Below are 9,531 nucleotides of genomic sequence, written 5' to 3' on the forward strand. Positions count from 1 at the left end.
CTCAGAAGGCGTCGGTTTAATTCCCGAATCGCTTTTCGCGGGTGAGTTTTTCGAACAAAAAAGCGCTGGTGCGGGTGCTTTTTTCGAACAAACGCTGACCGATTATTTCATGGATTATTTCTTGTTTTGCACAGACTTTACGGTGTAGTAACGTCGTTGCTTTGAGCCACAGTGTATCGAGTTCATTGTTTGGGATTATTTTGTGAACGAGCGTTCGGTCAGCGTCGAACGCATGAGAGACTAGCGACGTCTCGCTGGGAAGCACGCGTTTGTTCCAAAAAGTCACCCGCACCGGCGCGTCCGAACGCCCTGAGGATCTCCACACACACCTCCAGAGCTCCAGTCTCAGTGAAGGCACGCATCTCTCCAGCTGCCTGACCAGCAGGAGCGGTAGCTCCTCGCCCTCGTCTGGTCTCGGAACGGCGAGAAAACCCGCGCGTAAAGGTTCCATGTTGGTGCGTCCGTTCCATGGCGATCCTGATCTTCAAAAATGTCACCAAATGTCCCGTCATCAGGGGCGATAGTTTCGCGACCCCGTAGGTTCCCAGGACGACGCGCCGAGAAGCTCCGTTCCATGGCACTGGCTGCTCTCGACACTCTTTTACGAGAGGAGAACAGCCTCTGGATCACGTCAGCAGAATGAGTTTCCGTAGTTTTCACAACTGACGGAACCCGCCGGACCAGAACAACTGCCATCCTTGGTGAGCTGTTAGGGTGAGACACACCTGCATGTGTCGGTGACAAGTTATTTTTCTGTCTCTTGAATTTGAGATGATTATTTCTCAAAAGTAAAATCTTATTTGTGTTTCAGTTGAGATGCTTCCATCAGGAGCGTGTGCTGCTGCAGATCGTGAGTTGAATAGAAAGAATAATTATAGTCTAACAATATTAATATTAGTTCTGAAATTCTCATTCTCTTTCTTCACGTCGACACCAGGTATCTTTGATCCAGAGAGTGACCAACATCCCCCCGATTTTGGACGAGCTCCTGGCAGCTGGTGTCGCCCACGACCAGCTTTATCCAATCACAAACAACCGGAAAAAAAGCGAAGAGGACCTCACGACCTTTGCGGGGAGACTCATGCGGACTTGCCCGACTTTCAGACACTTTGTCGCGGGCATCTGAGCGACCTCCCTTTTTTTTCTTTTTTTTTTTACCTCCAACAAGGTTAAGAAGCACTGCTCTAGGTGATCTGTCGATCAAGTCTGACATGGTGTAGACCTTGTAGCGAGCGCTCAGAGAGAAAAAAGTCCAGAGAGATCGTTCGGATCTCAGGAGAGCGCTCTCATACAATTGTCCAGGTTGTGACACCATAACCTTTTCACTTCAATAAAAAAACGACTTATAACCTATTTTCACTTCAAGGAAAAAAAACGTCTCAAAACTTTTCTCACTAATGATTCCCAGCATGTCTCTGGGAAGTTAAGATTAACATCTGCTACTTGGCAGATTCAAATCTGCTGTTTTGCGTTTTATTTGTGTCCATTTGTTGAGCGTGTAGTAAGACATTAGCCGCCGCAGGTCAGGTGGAGAACAAGGACTACCTGGGAATAAGTGACCTGACGGTGTGTGTGGAGATCCTCAGGGAGGTCGGATGCAACGACGAAGCGACGTCACTGGGTAACATTCATCTACTTGAATACAAATCATAAAATTATAAAATGTAAAAAATGATTATGATCTATAAAATACACTGTTTTTTTTTTTTAATAAAAAGATTAAAAATTCAAGATTTTTATTTGTGTCCCTGTGGGGCAATTGGTTATGCTGCTGTTAAGACAAAGACAGTGACGCACGAAAAAAGATAAATAACATAAAATATAAAAGCATACACTAAGATACTGTGGGACGAGCTATAGGTGAGTTGGTGGGTCTGTCTGTACTGTGTGGAGTAAGTAGTGAGATGGAAGAGGTGATGAATGAGTGTTTGAAGCGGTTTGTTTGGCTGTTGGTTGTCTGAGAACCAGAGGGAAGAAGCTTGTAGTACTTGAGTACTATCTGACATGATGGATTTTGCTTTCTTTATTACCTGGTTGTTGTAAAGATCAGTGAGTGTTTGCTGTTGTGAAATAATCTTACTGCTAGTGATCCTGATGAGTGAGATTTTCTGCGTCACTCGAGAAGTTTCAAACAGACTTGACAGGGAGAGATTATGAAATTGTATCTATTAATCAATATTTGTTTTCATAAGCGGCTTGTATTCAATGTTTACAAAAAGTATACAAATCCACGTAAGTTACACACTTGGTCGAAGCAAAATAAACACACACATAAACAACATCGACAGGTTTAGGAACTGGCGAGTTTCGAGGGCGAACCTGTCAGTACAGGATCGAGACAGTCTACAGTATTCCGGCTGCGCATGTGCAGTGACGTCGCAAACTTGATGACGCCACTAATTAAATGTATATTATTATTATCTTCTGTTGAGCATCAACACTGGGCATCAAAGCCTCTCATCCCTCGGCTTCCTGCCCATGGAAAATGGGAGGATCCAATGTTGCAAAACATTAGAACCAAGACAGTTGTTTATTTACAGAAGTAGTTTAATTAATTATTAAGTTGTGTTAATATAAATAAATGTGATTGTGTTCTTGTACACGCTGAATATGTCTGTTTTTATGTCTGCATACAGTAATTGTACTATAGTTGGAATTTTCTGTATTTTTAAATCTACAACAATTTAATTTATTTATAATAATCAATGTAGTTATACTCAAAGGCCACTAGATGGTATAAAAAATGAACTTAAATGAAAATGTAAGTAATGTGTTCAAAAACAACAGTTCTCTCACAGAGACGAAGCTCATTCAGCCTACAGTATCGTTGCTGCGCATGCGCGGGATTTGATATAAAGCGTTTTGAAACTATTTACCGTGGAGAGTCAAAGTAATCCAACAATGATTTAAAACATATTTTCATGCTGTCATGAAGTAAACACGTGACAAAGATCCGACCTCTGTTTACTTTATTAGTATTTTATTCACATCGCTATTATTAAACGGATAATAAATACATTTTTGGACAGAGAATAATTTAATCTAAATATAAACTTTGACTGTTCGATATGTAACCTTTGGCTCATTCCGCTTCTGATTCGACCAATGAAGCTGCGCGCGGTGGATCCCTTGTCTTTTATTTTGTAGGATTCTCATTGCAGTCCTGCACGTAAATACTGTCTGAGGATGGATCGCTCACACACTCGTTTCTTTCGCTCTAGAAACACCACACAACATGTACATAAGTTACACGCTAAACAAACATATACAATACTACGGCTACTAAACAAAAGAGAATATAAAGTACGACAATAGAATGAAAAAGGTGTTTCTATCATAGTTTTAAACAATAATGTTCACAGAGCATCTCATCCTCCTGCCTCATTGCAGTCCTCGAGGCAATGAGAATATCCCACAATTCAGTGCTACAGTTCAAAGGGCAGAATTGAACAAACAACTATAATAACAGTAGGTGGCACTGTTGCCCCATTTTAGTGAATTTAATGCACAGTCCTTCACTATGTTACAGATGAAAACAAGTAATTTGTTTGAAAATAATTGATCCAAAAATTAGCTTCATTAGTATTCAGTTATTTATAAAGTAGAATTTGATGATCTACAAAAAAACGTTTTATCAACGCTCGTAGTTAAGTAATTTTCATTTAAGTTCATGTTTTATACCATCTAGTGGCCCATTAGTATAACTACATCAATTATTCTAAATAAATTAAATTGTTGTAGATTTATAATTACAGAATATTCCAACTATAGTACAATTACAATTAGTTTGTAGACATCAAAACAGACATATTCAATATACAAGAACACAATCACATTTATTTATATGAACACAACATAATAATTAATTAAACTACTTCTGTAAATAAACAACTGCCTTGGTTCTAAGGTTTTAGCCGAAAAAAGACAATGTGCCGATTATATTCCATGTTAAGTTGGTAACAGGTAACTCCACTGCTCACTGAACTTGACGAGAGATCAATCTCCTAAACGTCATACTGTAATATGACATTTGGAAATTAATTAAAGAATAGGAATTAAAATAATAAGAGAGTTGATAGAGCAAAATGTTTTATACATTACCAACAAAATAAAGTTACATTAATAATCATTCCATATAAAACAAATTACTTGTTAATACAGAACCCTTAGTCAGTCACCACTTGAAGTCTATTCTCATGTTTTCATTATGTTTGACGATATAATAATAATACAAAAAAAATAATAATAATAATAATTATTATTATTATTATTATTATTATTATAAAACCAAAAACACATCGTACTTGAAATTCGAAAATTAAGTTAACAACGTTTTGACAGTCATCAAGTGGTTACTTCGTGACAGCACGTAAATATGTTTTAAATCATTGTTTGATTACTTTGACTCTCCGTGGTAAAGGGTTTCAAAACGCTTTCTAGCAAATTACGCGCATGCGCAGCCGCACAAACGACACACTGATAACAATCTTGCTACATTAACTAACATTAAAACAACACACAACAAAGTCGTTTTCAATGTAACTGAACGCAGATTTGATCGTAATTAAAACGGATATGCAATAAGATGATCAGTAGAATTATATTTGTTCAGTCTAATTATAGATTATTTTGCGAAAATATGAAGACTGAGGTAAACAATGCACTCCATGACTCCTCCACCTGTCATACTTAGCGATAACTCGCCCCTGAGTCATCACTTCGACCGCCTTCTCTCCTTTGAGATCCGAGGGATCTCTCAAATTGTTTTTCTCCTCTCGCTCGACACAAATTCTACAACTGAGTGACGTCACCAAGTCAGGATCGATCAACAGATCATCTAAAGTAGATCAATTACGTATTTTTAAAAACTTGGAGGTGTCGTTCTGGACAGAACAGATGCAGTGGCTGTTCTAGATAACTTACCTGGTTTAGGAAGTGAAACTATTTCTTTAATTAATTCTCTAAATGACTTTTCAGGTCCATCATTCAAAATATTGTATGAATACTGCATTTAGACTTTTAAAAGTAAAAAAATGATATCAAGTCAGATTTTATTTATAAAGCACGTTTCAAAAACAACCAACCATTTTGTCCAAAGATGACGACTTCAGTTTTTTTCATCATTAAGGTTTAAAAAGCTTCTTTTCATCCAGGATTTGACATAATTTAAGCAGTCAAACAAAGTCTGAGACGAGGGAGCTATAAAAGCTATACCTTTGATGCCTACACATTAATTCAGGTGTGGTAAAAGAATTTAGTGGTCCACCGTATCAAAAGCTGCAGTTAAGTCCAGGAGCACTGGAACAGCAGAGTTACCCGAGTCAACGGTTAACAATAAGTTGTTTGTGACTTTTTGTATTGTATCTATGTGTATTATAATTTTTTCGATCGATACTTTTGAACATGGAGAGAATCGTCTTGTTTACTCAAGAGAGGATCTGCAGTCACTGAAGTCAATGGCACGGGCTGGAGATCGTCATGATATCCGGACCGAACTTCAGCGCCAGTATCGTGTATATAGATCCAGCAAGAGAATAAAGGCTAAGCTCACGGACAATCGGAGCCGTCACAGACCATCGATCCCACGATCAAGATGGGGAACGTCAATTCACTGACAAACAAGATTGACGAGCTGTCTGCCCTCGACAACCAGTGGATCTACCGAGAGAGCAGCTTGTTGATCTTCACAGAGACATGGCTCACTCAGCTGTCTCGGAATGCTAACATGGACCTGCTGGGCTTCACCACCGTAAGAGTGGATAGTGACGCACATGCTTGCGTGAAGTGCCAAGGAGGAGGTCTCATCATGTACATGAAAAAGCGCTGGTATAGTCCGGGACATGTTTCTCTGAACAAAGTCTTGTGTCAGGATTTAGAACTGTTGGCTATCAGCCTGCGCCCATACTATCTACCACTCGAGTTCAGCCACGTGATCGTGCTGTGTGTACATACCTCCGAGCGCTGCCATTTGCCTGTGAGAAGATCCACACAAGGACAGCTAACATAATTTCTGCTAAGACGTTGTTGCCCCTGCTAAGACTGTCCGCTGTTACCCTTATAATAAACCGTGGGTAACAAAGGAGGTCAAGGATGTCCTTAACAGGAAGAAGGTGGCTTTCAGGAGCAGGGACAGGGACCCCATGAGGTCAACACAGCAGGAGGTGAAGCGATGCTTGACGGAGGCAAAGGACACCTACCTAAGAGAGGTCTGGGATGGTGTTAATACCATCACTGTACACAAGACCAAGTCCTCTCTGACTGCAGTGGACACGGTGGAGAACAGTCTCAACAACTTTTTCAACAGGTTTGAGCAGGTCCCCTCAACCTCACTGCTGCCCGCTGCACTGACTTCGCAGCTGATGAAGACACTGATAAAAACTCTTAGGCCACAAGTCCAGCACGCGCAAGACCCCTGCAGTTTGTCTCCTGGCCCGCGGTTTGTTCACCTCCTGCATCGGACCTACTCCTACCTAAATAAAGAAAGTGGCTCAGTGAGGATCCTGTTCCTGGACTTTTCTAGTGCCTTCAACACTATCCAGCCCACTCTGCTCCAGGACAAACTGACACGGATGCATGTGTACCCTGGTCTGGTCTCCTGGATTTCAGACTATCTTACTGATCGACCACTGTATGTCAGGCTGAAGGACATCAAGTATGACACTGTGTTGTGCAGTACAGGAGCACCTCAGGGGACAGTACTGGCCCCTCTCCTCTTCACCATCTATACTTCAGACTTCTGCTACAACTCAGAGCTGAGTCTCGTCCAGAAGTATCTTGACGACACTGCCATTGTTGGATGCATCAGGGACAACAGCGAAGATGAGTATAGGAGTCTGATACGTGTTTCTTCGTTTGTTTAAATTGATATATGCTTTACAAGTGTCTATTTATAATGGTACTGTTTATACCTTAATATTTTGTAGTTACTATGTCACAATAAAGACATTGTTATTATTCATTTAACTTACAAAGATTATCTGAAAACACAAACTCGCCCATAAAATAATTAAGGTAAAGTAACGTGATGCTCTTTGTTCTTCTTTCAAGTAAATGTTATTTAATTCTTTTGCATCATCAGCTGGTTCCTTGGTTCCCCCGAGAGTAATTCATTTATGTATTTGTCGAGTTTGTGCGATTAATTTCCGAAAGAAATAGATGAAATTCGACTTGAATTTGAGATGATTATTCTCAAAGTTCAGTAAAATCTTACTTGTGTTTCAGTTGAGATGCTTCCATCAGGAGCATGTGCTGCTGCAGATCGTGAGTTGAATAGAAAGAATAATGATAGTCTAACGTGCTTCAATTAATCCTAGTTCTGAAATTCTCCTTCTCTTTCTTCAGGATGACACTTTGTGGACAAACACCGGGTATCTCTAAACCAGGTCAGTGGCTGGTGGAGAACAAGATCTACCTGGTAATAATTTCCCTGCTGGTGTTGACCTTCACTGCTCTGGAGGTGTTTGTGGAGATCTTCATGGAGATCGGATGCAACAACGAAGCGACGTCACTGGGTAACATTTATCTTTGATTTTTGATCTTTGAAAATCTTACTTTCACTATCAAACACTTGGCTCTAAAACGTCGAATACTAAATATATTTAAAAAAAATCTAAATGAATTATTTTGACTTACATCAGTTAATTTATGTTGATGAGTAACATTGTTGATTTATAGCATTGATTAAAACCTGCTTATTTAATATTATCGGTATTTATAGTTAAAACAGATGAAAAGGAATGAAATGTGCGAAAATAATTGTGTTAGAAACCGGATGTTGTCTGACAGATAAAGACCTGAATTTTTTTTTTTACAATTTGACAGTGAATGAGCCAAGACAAGACATTTTTTCTACACATTTTTTGGTGCCGAAACCCGGGATTACAACGAGCCACGGACACAGAAACGGAGAAACACCTCAGACTGAAGAGGAACGTAGAACAGAAATGGAAAGAATGAGAATAAAGCGAGGAGCGATCAGAGGAGCAACGACGCGTCTTTTGAACCAGATTGACGGAGAAATGACGAAGCCAGATCCGGACATGGATAACTTGAGCACTTTGTTGGACATGTTGTCCGCGAAGGAGAGAACTCTACTTGAACTGGACTCTGATATTGAACAGCTCACGGCGATGGAGGATTTGGAGAAAGAGGTTGAAACGACGGAGATCTATAAAGAAGGCGTCATCTCTTGTAAGAGCCGCGCACAGCTTATGATGAGGCAACACGTCCCTTTGAGGGATTCATATATACTCGAAAAATTAAACACAAAAAAGGAGAGTGAAAAAAGTAGATAAGTGTTATGTGAAAATGTAAAATAATAAGAAATACATTTGCTAATGCATTAGAACCATTTCTACATGATCACACTTTGACTTTACGAGGGCCGCATAAGTCAAAAGGCCGCACACAGGTCTGACGTAGACAGTGCGTGAAGATACACAAATTTATTATTGACAAATACCACGAAGTCAGTGAATGGCGGGAGTTTTGGAGCATGTATGAGACTGCAATTCACACAAATGAGCTTTGGAACGATCTTCCTCTCTGCGTTTGATGGATCTACTGAGTCCTTCAAGAAACATCTTAAGACGTTTTTATTTGTTCAGGCTTTTCCTTGATTTTCTGGAACTCCTGTTGTGTTATCAGTTTTATCTTGAACTTTAAAGTATATACTTTATTGAATATTGTTTTGATTGTTTAAGCGCTTTGTGACCCTGGTTTGGAAAAGCGCTATATAAATAAAAATGACTTACTTACTTACTTACTTACTTTGCAAACATGAAAAGTTCACCTATTTAAAAATCTCTCTGGACCTGATGCGAAAACAGTAGCAGGACTGACTCTAACTGAGGCAAACTATGACAGCGCCATCACTCTGCTGCAAGATAGATTTGGAAGAAAAGATCTGGGATCAGTGCTCACATGTCAAGGCTGCTAAATCTAAATCCTGTCAAGAGATCCTCTGATGTCCATGCATTAAGGCAGCTATAAGATGAATGTGAAATTGTCAAATTAGGAGCTCAAAGTCACTGGGTGTAGTGTCAACACCTATGGAAGCCTACTGTGTAAGTAAGTAAGTAAGTTAGTAATTTTTATTTGTATAGCGCTTTTCTAAACCAGGGTCACAAAGCGCTTAAACAATCAAAACAATATTCAATAAAGTATATAGTTTAAAAGTCAAGATAAAACTGATAACACAACAGGACTTCCAGAAAATCAAGTAAAAGCCTGAACAAATAAAAACGTCTTAAGATGTTTCTTGAAGGAGTCAGTAGATCCATCAAGCACAAAGAGAGAGGAAGATCGTTCCAAAGCTTAGGAGCAACAGCCTGGAAAGATTTCTCTCCTCTGGTCCTGAACCGTGTGCGAGGAACCATCAGTAGATTCTGATCCACAGACCTCAGAGCCCGAGCCGGGGTGTAAGGCTGGATCAGATCAGTGATGTAAGGAGGAGCCTGACCATGAATAGATCTGAAAGTAAGAACTAGAATTTAAAAGTTGATCCTGAAAGAAACTGGAAGCCAGTGAAGA

At 39.7% G+C, this 9,531-nt stretch overlaps 1 long non-coding RNA gene across 1 annotated transcript; it reads left to right on the forward strand.

Annotated features, from left to right (window-relative positions):
* The first annotated feature begins 492 nt into the window (after nucleotides 1–492).
* Nucleotides 493–1,072, forward strand: LOC148062432 (uncharacterized). Its single transcript, XR_015709209.1, has 3 exons — nucleotides 493–701; nucleotides 812–850; nucleotides 938–1,072. It is a non-coding gene; the product is annotated as an uncharacterized LOC148062432 (long non-coding RNA).
* The last annotated feature ends 8,459 nt before the right edge of the window (nucleotides 1,073–9,531 follow it).

This window comes from Callionymus lyra, chromosome 17 (assembly GCF_982586985.1).
Source record: "Callionymus lyra chromosome 17, fCalLyr1.hap1.1, whole genome shotgun sequence".
NCBI lineage: Eukaryota > Metazoa > Chordata > Actinopteri > Syngnathiformes > Callionymidae > Callionymus > Callionymus lyra.